This window comes from Etheostoma cragini, chromosome 19, assembly GCF_013103735.1.
Source record: "Etheostoma cragini isolate CJK2018 chromosome 19, CSU_Ecrag_1.0, whole genome shotgun sequence".
In the NCBI taxonomy this organism is placed as follows: domain Eukaryota; kingdom Metazoa; phylum Chordata; class Actinopteri; order Perciformes; family Percidae; genus Etheostoma; species Etheostoma cragini.
This window is the reverse complement of record NC_048425.1, coordinates 14,063,896-14,088,431: the sequence shown is the minus strand read 5'-3', so window position 1 is coordinate 14,088,431 and position 24,536 is coordinate 14,063,896. Positions and strand designations below refer to the sequence as shown.

The window sequence follows — 24,536 nt, the reverse complement described above, 5'->3', positions numbered from 1 at the left end:
TGGCAGGATGGGGGGGGGGGATAAGAAAAATGGTAGACGCAGCACCAGCAGCCAACCTGGAATGGCTGGGATTAAATTTATGCTGCATGAACAGGGGAAGGCTAAATCATATTACATATTATGAACCAGAAAAAAGAAGGGGGAGTGAGGGGAGGGCGGAGCAGAGGGGTGGAAATATAATGGATAAGGGGAGCAACGAGGCGGAGAGGGAGAGGGGTGGTGAGATAAAGGAGAGGAGGGCAGGGGATAGTAATGTGAGGCAGAAGGGAGGGAGAGGTGAGTGTGCTGTAGGGTAGAGAGCAGGAGAGGTGGAGGCAGAGGGAGGGAAGCAAGGGAATGTGCCTCACTGCCAGCTTTTCTCACGCTCCGTCTGTGCCTCTACGCCTAACAGAGGCAGCGCCAATGAGAGCTAGAAAAGAGGAAAAAGCAAGCGCTGCTGAAGAGGAGATGATAGTTGCGAGGCCACTCTGAGTCTAAAGGTATTGCTTCCTGAAGGGAGGGAACTAAAAAGATGACACATGAAACTCCTTTTACTCTCAAAAGCACAAATTGGTGCTCAGGTCTGCATCCAGTTGAAGAGATGAAGCCTAAAACGCGCAACTCCTACACACATGCTCACAAATGTGAACTAGGCATTCATGTGCACTAAATAGACACGTACAAGCAGAGAGCAGGCGCACATACCCTTTGCACCACATGCTCCTGGCACTTTGACATCTACCCCCAACACAGCAACGGTCTGTGGGAGGATGAATAATCTCACTTCCGTGAGGCAGAGAAAACGGGAGAGGAAGGAGGGCGAGAGGGAGGTTGTCCCCAGCCTGAGTTTGTTGTTTTTAGAAAATACAGAGCCCTCAAACAGACACAACAGCATTCCACTGTCACTCTGAGACACGGCAGAAAACATCACAACAGACTTATGTGGAAAATCACTGAATATCACAGCAATGGGTTGCTCCCTGTTACATATGGCATAAGTCAACGACAATATGCCGCCTCATCTTTTGGAAACAATTGAACACCAAGGTGCATTGTGCGGTGGTGACATTTTAGTGTCTTTTGTACACAAGCCAAGCCGTTTGGTATGTAAATGCACTACTTAGGCGTACATGAAGGATGTAAGGAGGCGCTCGGGGCATACACGCTACACTCATAGGGCAGCAAAATAATTAGAATGCCAAGTGTCTCCCATTATCTAAATGCTAATTTGCCTTGATATAGCCTGAGCTAAAATGTAACGCCACATTATTGTTGCTGTACTGCACTAAGGCAACGACGGAAGCATTTCCCTTTCAATTAGCCTAGCATACTGTATGCTGTATCTGTTTTGTTTGCACCCGTCACACGGCCTTAGCAGCAATCCATGTGGATCCGTCTGTTTCACGGGCAGCTGGTTATCTTAATTAAAAGGTGAAAATATTGCTGTGTTAATAATATTTCTGAGTGTATTATGTTATCAACAAGCTTAACATCATGCCTAAATGTTATCCTGCCTTACTCTATTGTGGAGTTTCTGCAGTGTTGGTCAAACCGGTGTTCATAAGGACACTGCCAGCAACATTGTTCAGTGTATTAAAGGCTCTGGTGCTTTTGCCGTGACTCACATTTGATTTAAATAAAAAAAGAAAAAAAAAGGCTGAGTCAACAACTGAAAGAACAGACGGGCGGCATTAGAACCAGGTGCTTATCGAAAGCTTTTTGCATGAAAATCCATCAGTGCCAACAAGGAGGGAAACAAAAAATATTATCACAGATATGAGATGTTTTTGCTGAATACACAGATACAGGTGAAATTGTGTTGTTTCTGCTTTTCCATCTACATCCTGATAAGACTGTCAAAGGACATGCAGGGTGGGGATGAACAGCTGTTAAGAAAGCTGTTTCCGTATTTCACTGGTTCAAGTATCCTTACTAAAGTTTACTGAGCTCTTTGATGTGGGCGCTGCTGATTAATAGGTTTGAAAAGCTGAACTTTTTCTTAGCTCTTGGACGCCCTTGAAAGGTGTTTTAGCCAAGCTAAGCCATTGTTCTCATTAAAGGCAGTGCAGGCTGCTTGTGCAACTCAGTCTAGGGAAAGCAATGGTTTGCCCCAAGGCAAAAGCAACAATTCCCCCTTTGTCGTTTCACTAAGACAAATGCTTGCGATTGCTACGTTAGCAACCAAACAGGAGCAGTTCCCCATCAGTGATGGTATATTGTGGTACGCGAACAAGACATTTTATTATGCTGCTGAAAACGAATGAAATGCTTCTTTTTTTTCCAGCCCCAGTTTTGAGATTGAAACTCAAACGAAACGCTACCTTCAAACAAATGTCAGTACAGGAAATCAAAACCATTCTGTCAATGCCTGGCATCAAGCAAAATACACAGTTTGACATTTGGAAGTGATTTTCTCTCCCTCAGTCCTTTTTTTCGTGTCAAATTAACTTGGAAATTGTTGCAAAGAAATGCATGTAATCCCACATCACACAAATAGTCTTTGCTGCTTTCGCTCTACATCTAACATGCTCTTAGAGACATGCTCTACGCAAGCTCCCACAACCCAATACAATCCACCCCCCAACACTCACAAACATGATTAAGACACTGTCAGGCCTGACATTGCCATCTCCCATGCTGTCAGTGGCCCTCACCGGGAGTCGCTGTTGACTGACTGCCTGGATGTGCCTTATCATTAACAAGGATGCCTGTGCCACCACCGAGGGGCTTTGATGACAGAAACTAAGGCCCTAGTGCCTGCCCCTCCCTTTTTGCCTGCCCAAGTGTCATCTAAATGAGATAGGGCCCAGGAGCTAAGGGATTATACACTGCATAATTACCTATTTAAAGATCCTAATTGAGCATTTCATTAAGAGACTGGCACTGAGATTTTGCCAATGAGGGCACTACAGGGATACAGATGTATTTGGCTGTGCAAGCATGTATGTGTGCTTATGTTTGTGTGTGTGTGTGTGTGTGTGTGTGTGCCCCTACATAAGCCTGTGGGCATCATGCTATAACCTTGAATTCATGCTTTACCTGTTGGCATGTATGTCTTTTTTGTTTACATTGCACTTGACTGCTAAATTGACTCTTTGGCATATGAATGTTTGAGTAAATCCCATAGAATGTTTGATTGGCAGCCATTAGTAGTAGTAGTGAATTTTCACAGAGGAGTACTGTGTGCGCTCACATGTTGAACCTTTAATAATCTCAATCAAGTTACATCTTAAAGGTGGTGGTTTTCTAGTGATAACTAATATATATAATGATATCTATGAAACAAAACAGTTATTCTTATCCTATTATTTTGTAACTTACTGATGGTTTAGTTACTCTGTCTACAGTATGACTTGGTTGAGTGGACATTTCCCTGCTTTCCAAAGACTAGCAAATACAAAATCAGTGTGTTTCTTATTCTGTAGTGCTTACACTTCATATTTCTAATGCAGCATTGTAAGGCATTCTGCTGTGCAGTTGTAACAGGCTATAGATTGAGGCATTCACCCCTTGCTTTAGCCAAAGGAACATTGTTGGGAAGATATGTACAGTCTTTGTGTTAATGTAATGCAAATTCTGCTCCAGTTGCTCCATCTGCTATTCTGGGTAACATTGTCATTGCCAGACAAATAAAGCTACAAACTGAAGGAGAACATTTGAGAGTACTAGACTCTGCTACCCATGATGAAAGAAAAACACTACAAAGCTAAAACATTTCCCATCTCTATGGAGCTAATTGTATCCTATGGAAGCCACTAACATTGTCGGCCGTCAAACTCATTCTTTCCCTGATGCCACTGAGTGTCAGCCCCTAGGTCTCCACTGCCACATCCAAAGCAGTGTTGTCAGAAGAGGTGAGATAAAAGGATATGTATCTTTTTATCTACTTTACAGAAGCTAGCATAATACAAATATTGGTTGTGATGTTACACACTGAATTTGAATTCCTGATGGGGTGTAAAGGAACATGTTACGTTAACTTCAAAAGGAGCTTTTATTTTTGCAGTCTTTCTTTTTGCAGTCTTGATCTTCAAAGACCTACCACCAGTTCAGAGCAGAGAAAACGCTATTCATTTCCTTCACAACATTTTTGGGTGGCCTCAGATTCCTTTGCAATTCCACAACACGGCCGTCTAACTGGCTCATTTGCTCACGTGTTTCAGTGTGTTTGTAAAAGATTCTCAGTTCAGATCATGCTTCTAAACTAAGTTATCAGAAATACAATCTCAATCTATGACAGGGGCTAAAATCATTGAACAGAGGTGGACTCTGGACAACACCAGATGCCCCTTGATATTTTGTAATTAGAAACAATTTCAACAGTGACGATCATTAGAGCAGAATGCTTAAAGCCAGATAGTTTTCTGATGACCATTTTGCCCCCTCATCTCTCTATCTGGGATCACGGGGGACATTGGCAGTCACTGGCAGTTGCCTTGCGCATGATTGACTTGTTTGCTAAATGACTAGCATCTGAAGTGGCAACACTGGCTGGGGGTTATTGGAGTCTTTGGGGCAGACACCAGCTGCTAACTGCTACAGATAAACTGCCCTTCCCTCTGGGGATTCATAAGCGCACTATGGTGAGGGAATGGTGCTGAAGTCTGGCCAAAGATGCTCAGGGCTGAAATGACACTGACACATCATGAGTCAGTCTGTGCTGTTCAAGCACAAGGCCTATTATTCTTCTCTGACATGATGGAAGTTGAAAAGGTTCTCGCGCCAGCAATAAAATGAGCATGGATCTCATACATGACAGGTGAGAAATCTCTCCCTGATTCTCCAATGATAACTACTCAAAAGTGACTGTTGCATCTTTTGGCTATCACATCACATTGTAAGCTGAGTGCCTAGCCACCTTATGTATCTAAAGCCAAGGTTAACCCAAGCCACTTCTAGTCTGGCTTTCAGCAAGCCAAGCTCAATAGATTTGAGATTGAGCCTTGGTCTGGGGACTCTGTTCTGCATCTCTCTGCACAAGAGGCGTGCCCACCGAGCATAGTTCAATCAACTCTGTAGACAATCCTCCTTCAACCAATCAGACCAACGATCCAGGTGACGAGTTGCTGCGCTTTGGCGGCCGCAGCTATGTTGAATGTAAACAAGAAGCTGCTTGGTCGCTTCTCTTTTGTCATCATGTTAAACCCGCCAAAAGCGCGCCAAGGTGGATAAGCTAGTTTGTGATTGGTTCCTGCATAATTGTGAACTGAAGCAGGAGAATTAAACTACAGGTTTCCAGACCGAGCTGCAGGGAGGAATCAAATCGGCAACATTTGATGTTATTGCATTTCCTCTTGTGGGAATTTTCCTTCCTTCTTAGAGGATATCAACAAAGAGTGACAGACATGCTAACTAGCATACATTTAATCCTAATTGTAGAGGCTAAACCCAAGCTTTAAGCCCTTGAATTGCTGTTTCAGTAATTTGTTTTACCTTTTTGATCAATGAAAGCTTTTTGATCAAAGTCCAATTCATATCTGTAGTCAAAACCATTGGCTCCTTTTATTTCCATCCAGATCTTAGTTGTGTTTCCAGACCAATAGCAGCTTGTATGTATGCCTGTATTGTGGTGTTTGTGTGGTGGGTGCGTGGACAAAACCGGTATGTGCTTCTGTGTTGCACCTAAGTAACCAAAGATCGGTTCCTATCTACACCAAGGGCACTAGTTGGCTCTTACACTAATTATTTAAGATATTAGAGTAAATGCGGAAAAAGAAAGCTGCTGTCAACAAATCTGGAACATGATCCTTGACCAAATATTTTGTTGAGTTTTTATCAGCTTTGCAAGGAACTGCTGCTGTTGTGATGTCTTATATGTAGACATGGGTAGCTGAGTAGGTTAGTTAGTGGGAAGGATGCCTTGTCCAAATCTCTCACTTTGTTCTCTCAAAATAGTTGTCTAACTCCCTATCTCACTTTGTTGCCTTACAATGAACGTGAACAATAAGGCGTGCAATAAGCTTCAGAGTCTGAAATACATTCACTTGCATAAATAGCATATTGGCAAAGGGTACACATGAAAGCACTACGTATAATCTCCGAGAGAAAATCTCTTTGTGTGAGAAAAAGTGCCTCTGTCTGGACTCCCTTCCAGCATAAAATTCTGTTGGCCTTGTCACCGCTGGGATTGTTGACTAGAAATTAGGCCTGTATGCTCGATATTATGAATGCCTAAGATGCTGTGAATGATTGTAATTAGCTTTGGACTTTTGGACATTTAATTAGTTTTTTTTTTATGTTCTCCTTGAATTTCGCAAAACCTTTTTTTATCATGACCAGTGCCACATCACATGTTTACGCTATCTTGGCCCAGATGTTGACCCTGCTTTGATCCTATATTTAAGGCCAAACACATGAACAGATTTAGATAATGTTTGCAGAACAGATTCCATATACTCTGCTGCTGCCCTGTTTTAAATTCTCCCACATCAATGGATAAGTACCTGTGGGTCAAATAAGACATAATGTAAGAAAGCCAACCTTATTGAATACTTTTTTACATTTATGTGTGGTCTTTCACTACCCATGTGTGGACAAACGTACTCAGCATGTCAGTTCCCCATGTGAAAACACCCATGGCAGAATGATCCTCTGAACCAGGTAGTTTCTACTCCATAGTTGCATCATAGTTCTGGCAGCCCTAGCGACAGGAGAGCCAATCTAACGGGTGGCTAACCAATGTGGGCCCTGTCAGGCCCCTTCTTGGCCTTGCACATTCCCTATCGTCCCATCTCTGTTGGGGAAACATCCATCTTGATTTCTGCTGAGTGCCAAAAAGAAGTTGCAGGAGAACGAGAGGGAGAGGACGATGGAAGAAGGGTTTTTGCTTGATAAGGCAGCTAGGAATCAGAGGAGAGAATCTTGGGGAGCGTGGCCCCAACTTGCTGGAATGAGGAACTTCATCTTTATCTAATTACCACAGGGTCGTATTCCAGGGTAGATAGCGTGAGCGTTTATGGCGGCTGTCTGGTAACGCAGTACCTGCATGCTTTTACACGCACACTCATTCTCACGCACAAAGTTAGGCAGGTATAATTAACATTCAAATACACTTCCAGTGACACACACAAGTGCAAGCACACACACACACATACAGGGGGCCCAGGGCTGAGTGCCATAACAGCCCAATGAAATATATTCAGATTAGAAAGGTGTCGCATTACTCTCCAGCCGGATGATAAATACGCGGTTAGCACCATCATTAATCTTGTACCCCTCCCCACCTTCCGCCTCCAGACGCGGTGATGTAAGGGGAAGGGAGCCAGCATACACAGGATGGAGCTAGTGCCTCAGTTAGGGCCGTAGCGGTGCAGCTGGTGCATGCACGGAGCAGAGGCTTGTTCCAGTAGGTCTCGCAAGCACAAGAGGTTAGATCAGTCTGACTCAGTGGGCCCGCTTGTAATGTCACTGTTCAGAAGGTAGGTTGCTAGGTTGAACTGAGGTCTTGCTGATTCTTTATAAAAAAATACAAAACCCCCTCTCATTCGATGTAAATGCTGTCTCTTTTGTTCTCAAGCTGTCCATAGACTCTCACTGGCATTCCCTTCACGTTGACCTCTCGTTCCTTTTTCTCCAGCCTTCTCTTTCTTTTCAAGCACACTGCTTTCTGCTGCCACCCGCCCTTCTTTCATCCCAAGGGTTTGCTGACATATTGGCCTGACTGACATTTTATCGTAAGTGGCCATTGTCTGGCTAATGAGCAGCATGCATAAAACACTAGAGGGCTGTGAGAAGACAATGATAGACATACACACAGAGACGGAAACACATGCTGGGCTGAAGGCTGGATTCACCATCAGTGACTTAAGCAGCATATTTCCCCTGTGTCTCTCTAGGGAGGCTTCAGACACTTCAGAGAGTGGCAGGTTTTCCTCAATACAAACACAGCCCTAGGGAGGGGTCAAAGGTCAAGAGCAGAGGAAATTACATGTGATAAATTGGTGATGGTGGCAGTAATGTTGTCTATATGTGAGTGGGGGGGTCATCCTCCTCTTCCCGTTTCACTGCTGTGTTTGATAAAGTGTATAGACTCTGACTTTAACCATGGAACACAGGCTGTACTTTCAGAGTTTGAGCGGGATCCTCCCACATATCCTCATTCAAGTGGTGCCTCTTGGGAAAACCAAGGGAAGCACTTCATTGGATTTGGTCCAAAAGGACAACTAAAAATTGTATCACTCAATATGATTCAACATTGAGTCACCAAATGGTTAAGTAGCATTATGTTTTTTTTTTTTTATCATCTAAACTTATCTGCTCCGAGGTTGCTGTATGGAACAATCTGTTAGTTATATACTCTAAATATCTATTATGAAAACTCAAAAGAAGACCCGTTAAGTTGATTCATAATGTAATTATCAGTGTACCAACATCTTGGTGAAATGATCCAACCCTATAGCAAACTACTCTGCATTACAACCGTTTAATTAAAGCTTAACAAAACACTGGCACAGACTAGAATATTTGTCCTTATCATACATTTTCAACAGAAAACAGATTCAACCCAGTGGAGCAGTGCAAACAGTGGCCCTGAAAAGTGGTTAGACATCATATTAACAAGATGTTTTGCTGATTCAGAAGTCTTGCACGGAGGGAAGTGGAGTTGATTGAGAATTCACAACTGATCTCACATTTCAAGGGCAATTTTTCGAGGGACATTTTCCCATGTTGTGAGAAACTTCTGTTCAAAAGCCAGCCTGCAGTTGCAAAAAAAAAAAAATACATTGGGCCACTTTTTTGTCCTCTTAGATTATGGTCTTTTCTTCCTCCTGTCTGTGTTCAGTAATCACCAAGACAGCAATAGGATGAGTTTCATTCTTGCCAATACCTTTGAGCCCAACAAGAAGCGTACACTGGGACTATTGTGTGAGAAGGCCCAATATAAACTTGTTTCATTGCAAGATGGCTGATTAGCTCTTAAGGGTGCTATAAAGAATGTGGTGCCCTCGTTTGGGGCTTCATTCAGGAGGCGCTAGTTAAATTAGGGCGATGAAAACTATTCTGTACATGCATTGCATACACCGCTATATAAAATGATACTATAATCAAGCACTCATTCCACACAACCATTGTCACGCTCATGCGCTTACCTAGGTGTTGAGCCAGTTGTGTTACCACTTTTTTATTGAATCTCTGTCGCCCCCCATCTCTCTGTGCTCCATAAAATGCTGCCAAGTGGATTGGGCCTACTATAATGGCGGCTCAATGCAGAAATAAACTTGTTTTACTGCTGCAAACAAAGTGATTTGACCTGGAAAGGTTGTATTTTTTTGCTGGGGATAATGACTATATTTTAGAGTCAGTTCTCAGTGTGAACTCTAATTACTTGTCTGGGGCAACTAAGCCACATTGGTCTCAGGCACTTAGTAATGAATTCCATATTGGTTCCATGTTTACATGAATGTGAGGTGAGATTATCTATCCGCACTGCTGATGCTCTGGATTTATCTTAGTGTCAGTTTTTTTGGGTTGTGAAGGGGAATTCGAGCACGTAATTAAGTTAAAATAATACTGTACATGGAGTTTAAGTACTTGTACACCACTTTTATCATGCACATGTCTACTATGTAATAGGCTTTTTGTTACCATAGCAGCTATTGGACCTGAATTATCACATATCTGTCCATCATCTTGCTGATTCTCTTCACCAACCCTGCGACAAGTTTGAAAGAGATGTGTTTTAAGAAAATGTCCTTGGACTTTAACATTTTATATGATTTCATTATCCACACTTGGCAGAACTGGCTCCCAGTTAACTTAATCACTGTGACACCCATTTCTCATAAATATGCAAATACAATACAGACATTTTGACTACTTTAAGCGCTAAGGAGACTTTAGGCAAAGATGTTGTTTTTTTTTTAAATCTCAAGTGAGCACCTCATGTGAGGCATGTTTTTTTTCTCCAGAAATTATGAAGTTTTTGGGTTCCTACTGCAACATGTTTTGCCAAAAAACAGCATGCTTTCTTGTCACAGTAAATGTAATCATACAAAATGGGAGCACTCTGGGCTGCTCTCATCACTGCCACTTCTTTTGAGTGGTTTTGTTTCCACCGTAAATTGAAGCAGATAGAGTGGAGGCACAACAAAGACAGAAAACCAACTCTCCAGTCTTAATGCAAATAATATCGTAAAAATGGAGGCACAATGGAGCTCTGGTTATATAGCTAGAAATATAATTTTACACTCGGGTCCTTTGTGTCCCTCCAGACAACTGGCTCACTAATAAAACAGTCCTCCACAGATTGAAAGGTGGCATGGGTTTCTGAAATGCTAGGGAAAAATAAAAGGGACATGTGGCAGGAGAGCGAGGATTTGTTGGGGTATTAAGGCATCGCACGCCTGCTGGCTAGTGCCTTATCCCTCTGTACTGTCTATTCCAGTGGTGCAGTGTGCAAAACTTTTCAGTCCCCAGCAAACAAAAAACATTAAGAGTTTGGTAGTCCGCATGCAACTTTATCCCCCTCGAGGACCATATCAATCCATTTTCTGTCAGCTGTCTTGTCTCGCCTCTGTGTATATGCATGCGTCTCCACTGATCTACTTAATCTCTGAGAGAGGGGCAGAGTTTGTGGACTAACAGCTGGGACCCCCAACCCCCCCCCCACTCTGCCCTTGCGCTGCTTCTCCTGCCACCCACTCTTTCTCCCTCTCAATGCCCTACCGGATCGGCCTACTGATGGCTAATAAAAGAAGCAGCCCTTGACTGTGAACAGCTGTGTTCCTGGGATCTTAACTCGGCAAGCAGCTTGCTGGCGCTTTTTCTCTGTGAGAAGAATAGTAAAACACATAAGAATAGCACAAGAATGAGGGGGACAAATACAGTACACAGAGAGGATTGGGATAAATGGATGAGAGAAAAAAGGGCATGAAAGTTGAAACGAGAGAGAAAGTGTGAGAGCAGACTTACTTGCATGCAGTGGTAAGCCAAAGGAAGGGAGCTCAGTGGCTGTCTTGTCTCTGGCTTTAACGGCCTAACCAACTAATCAATAGCACAGAGAAACACTATTTCAGCTGGCTCACTGAGCCCTCAGTACAGGAGAAATACTGAGAGTGCCAACTCAGTATCTGTTTTTTTTTTCTTTTGCAGTGTGTGACAGCAGTATTTCTTTTATTATATTTAGCTGATACACAGGAAGTGATGTATCTTGTGGAGTGGTGAGTTTGCACCTAAGGAGGAACCTGAGTTGGATGTAAGAGGGAATGCAGTGAGTGGGAGCAGCTGAAGTATGTCATTGATATGAACAGGAGAAAGCTCTTCTTTCTCTACATTTATACAGCAAAGACTGCTAAGGTTTGAAGACTTTGGCGAATAGAAGAATTGACTTTGAAAGAATTAAAAATCAAAGGATGTCCATAATAAAGCAAACTAGCCATCTCATCTGCCGTTAATAAAACCAAAGAGAGAGCCGAAACCGAAGAGTGATTGCAAAAGGCTGACAGGAGATGTGTTAATGGCCCCGCTACTCTAAAACAAGGACTTTAGACGGGGCATGACTGGGGGCTGTGATGTGAGGAAGGCTTAAAATGTAGCAGACTTAAATAGCAGCGCATATGACCCATCAGGCCTGACCTACGCTCTCTTATCACACTGCTGTTCAATAGATATCTTTTCTAATTTGTGTGTGTGTGTGTGTGTGTGAGAGAGTTGGTGAGTATGAAAGACGATTCCAGATGTTCCCAGCTGGCTGTTGCCCAGTGAGGCTAATACACTTCTGCCTGCCTAATTAGAGTACACACTCACACACACATGCACAGTTGACCCCTCCTCACCACTCATGTCCCGCTGTTTCAATGGGTTTATGGTAGGAAGAACATATGCCCCCCTGTGTTTAATACAGGACACACATGCAGACAGCTAAACAAACAGCCAGGGGCTTAATTACCTCATGAGGGAGGCCAGGGGTGAGGGCTGCGGATGAGTCACAGTAGCATAATGTAAAAGGATGTGCAACGTAACCCGGGAAAATGCAGTAAACTCTGCTGTAAATGCAACCGATTTGTGGATTTTGATTAATGTGGTGACTTGCTAGCAAAGAACTATTCAGTAAAAATGATCTATGATTGCATGCTGTGTGGGAGTCAAAGTGGCTCGTTTAATATCTCAGCTGCTTCATGCAAACACACAAAGACCCCCCCTTGACTTGTTCCAATAGGGGTGTTTGTTCTGGTTCTCATGGAAAGCAAAGAGGATGACATTATGAGCTTCTTCAGCTTCTCTCTACTGGTAGGCCCTTAACATATGTAAAAGCTGATAGCATATTTTTCTTGTCAGCCGGAACACAAATTGACTCTGAATGCCATATGGACATACGTGTGTCTGGATGTGCTTGCCACGCTGACCCTTTCTGTAGGCTGACGAACAGCAACACGGCACCGCGGCAACAGCAGCACTCGCTCACAACACATCTTGTCAGGCATTTCCTGCCAAGCTGTCAACGCTGGGCTGTGTGGCAGCTTGTCTTTTTTTTCTTTGTCGTGTTGGCGCACACACATTAAATAGCAACATAAAAACTCATACCATCTGCAGGCAGAAATCCATTTTGAGTTAAGCCACAGTTTGCATAATTATCTCTAAAAATCACAAACTCATTTTTGTTCTTTTTGTTTGTACATGCAAATCATCTCTGTTATTAAGTTTCTAAGCATAATTATGAAATTATATTATATTGCATAAATCAATTTTTAATAAACAAACTATATTGGCCGGACTTATTAGAGGAAATATGATTAGACTTATTAGAGAAAATATGATAACAATATACTGTACATTGACAGCATTTAGTCAATATTACATAGAAGCAGAAATGGGAGCTTGTCACTGCTGGAACACTGGTTTGCGAGTTATGTCTGACCACAACACAAAGTCTAAAGGGTAAATGATATCCTCAAAACAACACACACGGAAGCAGTGCCAAATGAGGCCATCGGACGACGGGGAGGGAGGATCGTTGCGTTGGAGTAATAGAGTAAGAGATCCCAAGGTCAGTGTTTTGTGGCCGGCTACAGACGCGGGAAGAGAGATGGCGTTGACAGATGTCAGAAGTGATAAGCGTCAGGCCTGACAAGCTCCAGCTTGGCTATCAGTTACTACTCCGAGCCTCGGGTCGGGTCAGTGCCAAGACAATGCCAACGCCTCTCTGTGACGATCAGTGCCTCCGGAGGTTGTGCAAAATGGCTGCCGCCATGCCAACGCATTATTACGAGTCACTGGCTCTGCAATTCTTTTTTCTCAAAGGAAGTGCCATCTGTGAGTGACAGCGGGGCCTCAACCATTTATTTTGAATGCAGTAAACAAAGCTGCCTTTTTTGCATTTTGAGGTTCTAGATGCTTGTATATTATCGGCGGCAAGGCTGTTTGTTGTCATGGGAGATATTAAGTGCGATGTGATGTATATCCTTTCTCCATCTCCATTCATCTAGTCGAATCCATGCTCTCTTATAAGCATCACTCAGGCAGCAGGACAAAATAAATCCTCATTTTCACATTTGAAAGCAGGGTGGACAAAAATCCAATACTCTGGAGAGTGCTTGGTCTTGCTTTAAGCATACGAGGAGAGAAGCGGGGCATTGGGAAATAAATCAATATCAGGCCATTTACTATCATATTCTGTGGTCATTGATGATCTGTCAAACCATTAATTTCAGAGTCTGAACTGCACACCAACATCATTTTCCAAAGAACTTTCTCTACATCCAAAACAAATAATGAATAACCAGCAAATCAATACAGTGTGCTTTATTGAGCGTACATGCTTGACTTGAGTCTGGCACCTGGCCCAATGGTTTTTCATTTGCCAGATATCCTCTTCTATCACTTCTTTGCTCTGCTTTGTATCAGGCTAAGTAATAACAAAAAGTCGAGGACCTTGAATGAAGTGCATATGCATTGTGTTGAGCCATCGTAGAATGACTATATCTTTTTTTACGGATAGCAAAGCCAGAAAGGAAAAACAAACAGTTTTAGCAGAATGATTATACTGTTAAATATGTAGAGGCTCAGCAGTGTGAATCAAAAACATCCGGCACCCTTGCTCAGGGCTTTTCTCTGAGGGCCTTGGATTTCTCAATGGAATCGGCACTGGCAGTGGCACATCAACCCGGGTTACACCCTGTTGTTCTACTGAGTGGGGCTGAATAAAGTCCTCCCACGCAGACTGAGAGCTCGCCAGGGTAGGGTCAACTGCTCTGACCCCTAACGGGAGGCCAGTCCCCATCTTCCTGACCAAAACACTACCAGAAAAGCGTCAGTGTCAGCAGGATGCTAACACAATCAATGGGGGAGAGGTTCCGTGAAGACGTTTTGAATGACAGGCAAAGCAGCATTTTGTGCAGTATTTGACAGGGACGCAGACCCAGCTCCACTTTTAAAGAGTCATGAGCTAAAACGGTTAGCATGTGCTGCAAAATGTTTACGAAAAATAACGCTATGAAATATATTAGGGATTTGAAAGGACAAAATAAGAAAGGCAGTTTCCTTAATTTAAGTGCAGAGAAACATTATGCATCCCCATTTTTATTTCACAGTATCTCTGCACTTAACGGGGTAAGTGCACAGAAAAAGGTTTTTTTCATCCCCTGCCTCCGGCTTACCTAGGTGAAACTAAGCTTTCTGTCTAAGCATGAACAAGTGACTACCAATCCTCACTGACCCACTCAACTCCACTGTCTTAAGGTCTCTCCTGGGTCACGGCCTCAGTGTCACATGCCAGTGGACAAGAAAGGGATATTGATTACCAATAAACTCATTAAGAACTATGGTAAGGACTTTCCCCACAGATAGAACAATTTGTTTCTGTCAAAACAAGAGCCTAGCAGTCAGATTGCTTTCACAGATTCACTTTACTCGTTCGCCCTTTTTAAAATCATTGTTTTACAGATGAAACCACAACAAGGATTTTCAGATCTGCTTTCACTAACTACATTTAAAAAAAAATTAGAAAATAAAAGTTGCATAATGTCATGGCTTAACAGTGAGGGTAATGAAGTGACTATAATTCTGGAATTCTGTCAGAGGTTTCTTGCCTCGGGAGACAGGCCATTATTTCCCAGAATAAGCAATTGACAATGTCATATATCTGCTCCTCTCGTGTAGTGCATCTGTTTTTCCTGATGTTTGCTGGCAGCTGACCATATCTGTTTGTATGCTATCTGGGGGAAGAGGCTAGGGGGGGGGGGAAAGGCTAGGGGGGGAGGGGGCACTTTGCCCATTTTAAAGCCATAATGTCTCTTTCTCGTGGGTGGGCCAAATTCTCTGGGCGGGCAAAGCAGAGAATGACCTCTTATGACCTCATAAGGAGCAAGATTCCATATCGGCCCGTCTGAGCTTGTATTTTCTCAAAGGCAGAGCATAATTCCCAGGGCTCGGTTTACACCCATCACCATTTTAAGCCACTAGGCAGGCTGGGGGAATGCATATTAATGTAAATGTAAAAAAAACTCAAAGGGAAATTGTAACGCCACGGGATCTTTTAATACAATGTGCAGCTTTTAAGGTGGGCCATTCTGGCTCATTAGAATTAACATGCATACTGCCAGTGATTTTATATTTATATTGGCATAAGCAGGTTGTTTCATTTTCTTTCTTTTTTTATTTGCCCTCCTTCTAAAGTTTCTGAAAGCACGCCAACCTTCACAGAGTGTCTTTTCATTCATTCATCTTTTAAAAGGAAGTTCACATTGCATCTGCAACCCAAGACAGCCATTTTGTGTCCGGAATACGGTTTGCTGTACTGGGGATTCAGGGAATTAAACTTTCAAAGCATACCGATGATAAACTGTCAAGTCATTGTCCTTTTGCACCCACTATGACGCTTCTGCTCTTCAGGCCCTGGAAAGTATGTGCCTGAAGATCAAGATACCAACTAGGGACGTTGACGTCTGCTGTTATCACAGCTCTGCCATTAATAAGATCGCCTGGTGGCTTGTGTCCCGAGGTTTGCAGGTCTGTGTTATCATGCTTCAGGGACAATCTAAAATGAAACGCTGCTGAAAATATGGCGCCACTGTGACGAGGTAAAAATGGGAGAAAATGTGATGAGCCATGGTGTCAGTATGTTTAATCGAAAATAATGGCCAGCAATTTATAGTTGCCATCCTGACCAGCACTGGATGTACTGATGCAGGAGATCAAATTTTAATGTGTACATTCCATCACTTCATACAGGCTACTGATGTCGAGGGCCCCGGCCAAACAGCACATGAATCTATGGATGGAGGTTATCAGAGAACTGTAACAAACTGGGAACCACTCCACAGACTCCGTTGGATTTGTGCATGTGTGTGCGCCAGCTCATGTTATAGATCTTTGTTCAACATTAGGGCAATTTGACAGTCATCTGGTTTCCACCTGCGGCCATTGTCATGAATAAACAGAAACACGAGAGGGAGGAGGGAGGCTCATGGGAAATGCAAATGAAGGATACCTGCTGTGTTGTTGATACCACAGGGAACTGTCAGACTGATCAGTGTATTTCTGAAGAGTCCATCTAATCTCCCCTTCCTCCCTTGTTCCTCTAACTGTGCTCCCCTGGTGTTAAACACTTGAAATGGATCCTGGAAAAAAACAACAAGTCCAGATGCTGAATGTTCCCATGGTGCTTAGTTATGGAGCATTGGTTTATGCTGTCATATAAGCTGCTACGGTCCTGAAATAATGAGAATAAGTACAGCATTTTTCAGTGTTTAGTCAAAACCAGATAAAACTGAATATATTACGTCTTGATAAATAGCTTTTATTTTTTTTTAAATAAGGAAAAAAAACAGCCTTTTTATATTCCCCACACTTTTTTTAGGTTTAGTACATGCAAATATGCCTATTTTGGTTGCAAAGCTTATGCAGTTTTTTTTGCAAACTGTGACATAGCAAGCCAACATCACTGATACTCCTTTCAGACTTCACGTTCAACCTGCATTGGATGCAAATCTGAATGGACCTAGCTTTGTGACCCAGGCAACAGTACTGGCTTTCTTACAAAAGGAGTTGGGAGCTTTGAAAACATTATAATCAAGTTGAACTCTTGCAGTATTTCAGCTTTTACTAAATGACATGCCACTCCATAAACCAAATACAACCAAAAATAGATCTAATGTATTTTAAAGAAAGCACCATGAATCAATGTGTTCACTGGTACGTAGGGATGGACTGGGTAATGAATGAATAATTGACAGACTGGCCTGAATTTGCCCTGACGGCACGTCTTGTTTCTTAAAAAAAAAAAAAAAGAGTTGCTTACTAGGAAGGAGAGGAGATCAATGACACTTTCTATGTGATCTAGGCTGTTAGCAGACTACATGCAGCACTTAACCAAGACATTCCTGGGCATTTTACTTTTTTTATATATATATATATATATAAATGCCTACCTGGAAGGGACTTGAGCAGTGGTAGACAATTGTTAGGGGAGACAACAAATGGCAGTAGAATAAATGTGGATTTTCATGTTGGTCTCTGGGAATAGAACTTGTACTATAGATGGGAAGACGTGATCTGATCGCTTTTGTTTACGTAGAAGTGAGAACAGTCTGACTAATCAAGAAAAGGAGCTCGCTATGAATGTCATTCCAAAGAGCTTCTGATCAGCAGGTCCACATTGAAACACAGAAATCAGCTGTAACTCATCAGATGCTCCTCAGTATTAGGTAAACTCACTCATCAAGCTCAGACTGTATTGTCTGTTTCCTCGGCTCAGAGCACAAACACTAAATAACCTCCTACGGGGCTTAAGAGGTAGAAATCAGCTTCATACAATTTTTCTTTTACACAGAGTTATTTTCTGCATTTCTCTCCTGACGTCAGAGCTCTTAATAAAGACAGCGTAGTTTAGCGCTAACGAGTTTTACACAGCCAGTCTAAAGATTTTATTTCACTGCTTCCACAGCTTGCCTTATTTCACTATGGCTTAATGAGAGTCGTTTGGAATAATAGGCTTCCATTCAATGGAAGGCATCTGCATCCACACAGCTCTAAATGAGTGAGCTAATTTCCAAAGATAATCACCTCTCCTGCTGTGTTTTTATGCAGAGATGCTGTAGATTTTTAGCCTCACATTTAATGAAGTCAAAAATTACCTCCAGTCCTCCGGTAGGGCCTACGGAAGATGAACATGTCACTGATATACATCTTTAAATCATAACAGAAAGGGTGTCATTTTCACAAACAAAGCAGTTTATGAAAATGACTAATGTTACTATCCTGGAAAATTAGAAAAATGTATTATATTACATTTTGCGATGGACAAGAGTTACCTGTCGTTCAGGGTCTATTAGCACTTCTAAAATGTTGCCAAATTTAATGTTTCTTGTCTAATTTATTCAATAAATGTCTAAGTGAACTAAACAACAGGCCAAAATGTAAATATATTATTTAAAGTTAAATGAGCATGTCCTTCAATTCTGCTGCTGTAAAATATATTGGCAGAGAGGGCCGGCTGAGGGCCAGCAGACCTGATTTCCGCTGTTTCAAGGCAATTTTCTTTTTTTGTAGCCATGCACGTAATTATCAAAAATTTCTTTATGCAAAGAAGACCTTGGCTTTATTAACTGCTCAAAATATGCCTCTATCTGTGCTACAGAGACATTTTGACTAGACCAACTGAAACACTTAATGCTGCTGTAGATACACAAAAAGAACTACAAACGCTCTTTACATGTTTCCAAGAGCAAACAAGTGAGATTTCTTAGGATGCCTGGGTAATGAAGTCCACTGGGACATTCACAGAGACACAATTAAAGGATGAAGTGAGCTCTCTTTCTCACTGTCTCTTCCGTCTTTTTCTTTCTTCCTCTCCGCTCTCTGTCTAGTATCTGTGTGTGTGAGCGCGTTGTCACTGATGACACAGAAGCTGTGGCGTCATGCAGTCACTGCAGATGGCAAATATGAAAAATAAAGGGGGAACAGGAAGGGAGGAATCGCTTACAAACAGCGTAGGCCATTTTGACAGAGTGAAACCCTGGCATGTCAGAACAAATGGGAAAGGTCACAAACTGTGACAATGTAGTCAGGTCCCATTCACTGAACTACACTCGCCTTTATTTAACTTCCCAGTTTCACGTCAACTAAATTGTCTTACAAAAAAAAAAAAATGCCATGGCCTTTTATTTCTGTAAAGGTTGCACCGGAGGCAGCCACAAGCAAGGGAGACCGAGCTGTTTATCACATTCACTGTGCATTAATGCAGTCAGGCTAGAGAGAAGCTGTCAGTAATTTGGCAACATTTACAGTAGGCTACTTTTCCCCTTGCGGCTCTGTTGAAGGGACTGTTGCAAAATTGTATTTAATATGACAGAAACAGCAACAGAGGTTAACTCCCTGGTGTAGTAGCAAGACAAAAATATTGCGAGCAGCTAGCGCAGGACATCCTCCTCACAGCTTTGTGTTTAGCTTCTCACAATAGCTGGTCGGGAAGGGTTCCAAATAACGACGGAGGGTGGGAAGACGAGGGAGAGAGCAGAAGGAAGGGGAAAGAAGGGATTACATTGTAATGTGTTTTCATGGCTACTAGAAAGTCCTATCTATGGACTGTGACACAAGGAACCTAGTACTTCAAAGCACACACACACACAAACACTGTTCCTGGACTGTCACAGGAATAATGCAATATTAAAACACTGAGGTGTGATGGCTAGCATCAACAGCCGTCCACACATTTTCTTTGGTGTTATTAAATTTCTTTCTGAGATAATACTTTTGAAATACTCTATGCTCTAATTGAGGCTTTTTTATTTTATGAGGGCCAGCCTGGGGACCAGTCCCAGACTGATGGCTGCATTAATGTAGGGCCCAATAGATTCTGTAATAACAGAATCATGGGGGGAATCGCGAAATTGAGAATTTAAAAAAGCTGTAAGACAGATTTCATAGGGCCCACATTAAGTCAGTGCTAAAAGCTAACTGGAGATTTGAAAATATGACTACTTCTAAGTTTCCCACCGAGCCACCCTACTGTAACTAGCTTGAAAAAGGTCTTTAAAATACATTCAAGTGGCTGAGGCCTGGTTGGGGTCACTGGGCTTGCAATACACTGGGGGAAACGCTGGTATCTGGAGGGATTTTTCTCCTGAGTTGCCTTCAAACCATTCATTTTATCAGTTTATAGATAGCATATAAGTCCATAGAAAAATGTGTCTTTTGTTCACCCAGCTTTCCCATGTGTTGCCTTGTCTCTATACCTTTCATTTATCTATATCTCAACTCCCTGTCTTTGTAATCATGTGTCTGCCCGTGCCTTTCTCTCTCATCCCCTCATCTAATTCCACCACCTCTCTTTGCCATATCCTACCAGCACTGTAGTCACACACGCCCAAGATGCTGTCATCACATCTTAAACCAAACCTCCTATTAGCCTTTCCTGCCTAGGGACCTGATCTCAGGCTTATTTGTTGCCTTACATCATGTAACCCAAGTAGCATGTCGTGTTAAACTTTCACAGATTGGAGGAAAAAAGAGAAGGCCGTAGCCAAGCATTCCAATCCCCTCGTACGAACTCTCTCTTTCTCACCGTCAAACACACACACACGGCATGACGGTGTCCAGTTACAGTGATGCTCAAACTCTCCTGGAATGTTTCCTTAGGGTAGGTTGACAGGAGAACAAATGCAAGGACAAGGTAGGGATAGGTGGAGGACTAAGTGTGGCAGCTTGGGTTGCGCTGCCCTGCACCTGACATGGACTTTTCTAGAACTGCATGAGGAATTTAGTGAGAAATCTTCACAGATATTCTAGTTAACTTCACCCTGTAGGTTTAAGGGATTTCCGGGATCCTTCTCATCGGGCCAATGAATGGATTGGCCTGATGTGGCTGTGACTGTGGTGTGACAGCATGCCACCGCCAGTTTCTCTTGCTGTAACTCCCCATGACTTGATGACTTGATATGCCACTTTCTTCGTCGCTTAGTCTATTTCCCGCCTGTGCAAATATCAACATTTAATCAGGATGTGGATCTGCATTACATGTGGAGCCATAATAACTCAGTGACTTCATGGTGTTTGGTATGCGTAGCTTATTTTTGCCATCTATAACTTTGAGCTATTTGTGGAATCTTGAGCCATTCTGCATGACGTTCATTTACGAGTAACCCAAGTCTGCTAAACAGCTCTGGCCAAAACAGCCTTTCTATGTTTAACTGTTGCCATATCATCTCCCAGTAGATTCGCATTTACACAGGTCCAAATATAGTGAATTGCCAAATGGGGCTGTAAAAGTTGGTGGATACCAATACCTTATTTTCTGATTTTGGGACTGGCACCATACCAGTATGCTTCTCTAATCTCTGGATGCTCAACTGTATGAGTAGGACTGTTAGGAAATGCATGTTTTAAAAACAACCATAGCAATGCCTGGTACCTTTTAAAATGTAAATGCTGGTGTTATTCTATAAATATATGTAGGTGGGGCAAGTGCGCCAAAGTTTTCTAGCCTGACTAAATATAAACAAAGCCCGTCTGCGCAGTGGTATTTGTAACGGTGTGATGCAACTCTCCGAAACCCCTCTGAAATAGTTCCTAAAATATACATGAAAAGGGAACGGAAAGAGACACCCGTTGTTCTGTCGGCTGTTTGAAGACGCAAACGCAACATTCATCCGTCGTCCCTAAAATATCACAATGAGGAAAGAAATAAAGGAGGGAAGGAGGGAAGGGGGGGACAAACACCGAATGGAAAAGACAAAGACGACTCACTTTGGATTGATTTGTCAGCCTTGCTAGCACCACTGAAACACATCTGTATGAACAACCTATTCCTATTCTAGTATGAGAAGGAAATGACAAAATACCAAAAGGCTTCTTTTCAGGTCTTGGCAGGTTTGAAATAGACAGGACAAGGAAACGCATACTCGCTCATTTCTTTTCCCACACAGAGCTCTGTATCTCCCCCCCGGCTACCATTTGCTTTGCAAAATGCATGCATGAAATTCTTGAGACCGGCCTCCCCACGAGAGTCTAAATAATAGATTACCAACACAGCATCCAGCCTGCGCTATAACTTCAGACCCAACTGTCTGGCCTCATTAGCGAGGGAAGTGTAAAAGATAGCCAGCAGCTAGCCCAGGTGACGGCGCTCAGCTCTGGCCTTTGGCAGTACTAGCCCACCCGGGCGTCTTCCTCTGTGCAATTCATCCTGTAATCCGCCTGGAAGCTGCTAAGCTTCCATTGATGGCAAATGAATGGAAAACCAATGGCAGAAGGATGGAGATAGAGAGACATGAGGGTGAAAGTTTCAGTGCACAGCAAAGGGAGGGAAGAAAATAACTCAAATGTGGTAGATTCATCTAAGAGGACTGACGAGGGAAAGGCAGTTGGTTTGGGCCGTCTGGTCAGAACCAGAGGTGACCTACGCCATTTTCATCCACTGATTGTCCCCCTTTCTCCCTCCTTCTGCCCCTCCCTCCCATCTTTTTTCACTCTCTCCTCTGTTGCTCTCTCCCTCTCTCTCCATGTTCGCTTCCAAATGGCAGTCATTATACTGGACATGAAAAGTCATTTTAGTTCCGCCTGGCTTGTTCAAAGCAGCTAGCTATAATTGCAGATTGAGTAGAAAGAGAATGCTGGGGTTACGCAGAATTTAAACATTGACTCCTAACCTTGCGGTGATGCAGGAATGTGAATTAAAATAAAGAAAGGAAACATGAAGAAGAAATAATTACGCAATGTTCATGTTAATCAGTCCTAATTCCCTGGCTTTTTTTGGACAATGTTTCTCACTTTGCGTGTGAGATATCCCTACATGTTTAAACATGTGGGTCCCAGGCTCTGTGGGCAGATTGGAGGCCAGGGATCCCATTACAACACGTGATTCTTCAAGAGTTATGGCTCAAATTGGGGAACCGCTTCCAAATTATGAAAAATCTACCCACTATTAAATGCATTCCTCATTCGTGAAATTGCTACGTGGCAATGTCACTGCATTTTTATTGGAATGTTCTCCTCTTTGCCAATTCCAGTGGGAGTCTGGGAAATGCAAATGGCCCACAATCTCAATCCCAACAGCTTAATTTAAGATAAACGTTAGGTCTTACTTTAGGTGTACCTTATGCAAATAATTTATAATAAACAGAATGTTTTGTCTATTCTGTAAGAAGTATACAGACGTATACATACACACACACACACACACACACACACACATATATATATATATATATATATATATATATATATTCATATAGATTTGTTAGTTTTTGTTAGTTTTACGAGGTAGCCACCAGCCCGAGCTGAAAACCCCTCCTTTGCACTTATCTCCTGCACCCTTCTATTTGGCACAGCAGGTAGCGTAATTGTTCTTGGAAAGAGCCTATCAAGAAAAGGCTCCATTTTTGACTTCTTGTTGCAGAGACCTTTATCATAACACCCCATTTTCGGCTCCAGGCTCTAGCCACAGAGAGCCTCTGAACAAAAGTGTTTCAGCTAAGTCATTGCCTTTTGTTGGAGGATGGAGGGCGAGTTAGGAGGGAGGTGGATAAATGGAGAATATAGACTGAAAAATATGTCTTCTGTAGGAGACCCCCCCCCCCCTTCCCAACCCATAAAACACAACCCCTACTAGCTCTCTTGCGAGCAGAAACAAATTCTAAAACTGTCATACTTTAATTGAAATTCCATCACTTGTACGGCTGCTATTGTGGCATAATTTGATAAAGCTGTGTGACATGAATGCACAGGGCCGACCGCCACTTCCATTTCTTCCTCCAGCTTTTATTTCCTCATTCCGCCGGTTATTCAAATGATCCTCTGTGGAGTCTTTCCAAAAAAAAAATTAAGATAAGAGAAAATGAGACAATGGGAAGGGAATAAAAAGAATTGTTTTGGGTTGCAACACAACCAAGAGGTCTTTGTAAAGTATCACCAAGCTCCCTTTTTTATGCCCCATCACTTTCCTTCATATATGAAACCAGAGTTATTCTCTTTCACTTGCTCTTTAGTTTTCTTCTAATTAGCTTGAACTTTCTCAAAGTGCTAATAATCACTGTTTAGTTGATGGATGGTTGGTGATCCAAAATGGAGGTCTAAGGAAGAATTCCAATCCTCTGTCAGTGCCACTGACCCCAATCCAAATCCATACCAGCATACTCCCTCCCCCTCTATGCCTTCACAACTGGCTACAGGCGTTTGGCATCCATCATATCTTCTGAAACCCAATCTGCAAGCAAAGGACAGCTGCGGTAGAAAAGCAGTCCTCCTTTTTTTTCTGACACATCGTTACTCCCCCCGTACCGCAAAGCCTCTAGGCGAAGCATTCCAACTGTGTTGTACCCAACGCTAAGTTTTTCACGCTATGTTCAAAAGTGACACTGCGCTTTCTGTGTGAGAATCCTTAAAAGTACATTTCAATCAGGAAGATACATGTAGCAAAATCAGGATGGAAGGCAGGGGAAGGCAGGGGACTTTGTTACTTTGTTTTGACTCATCTGAGATATGGGGAAAAAAAGGAAGAATATGAGCAAGGACAGAGAAAGAAAACAAGAGTAACACAAAGAATTAGAGGAAACAGGAAAGAACAAGCTCAGCTATGGCCCTGTGCTCCTTCCACTGCCAAAATATGTGCGCCTCAGCTTTCT

General features: G+C 42.6%; 1 protein-coding gene across 45 annotated transcripts in view; it reads right to left on the bottom strand.

The window, feature by feature from the left end:
• LOC117934721 (receptor-type tyrosine-protein phosphatase delta-like) overlaps window positions 1-24,536 on the bottom strand; it is a 362,606-nt gene that overhangs the window by 97,608 nt on the left and 240,462 nt on the right. The window lies entirely within an intron of this gene.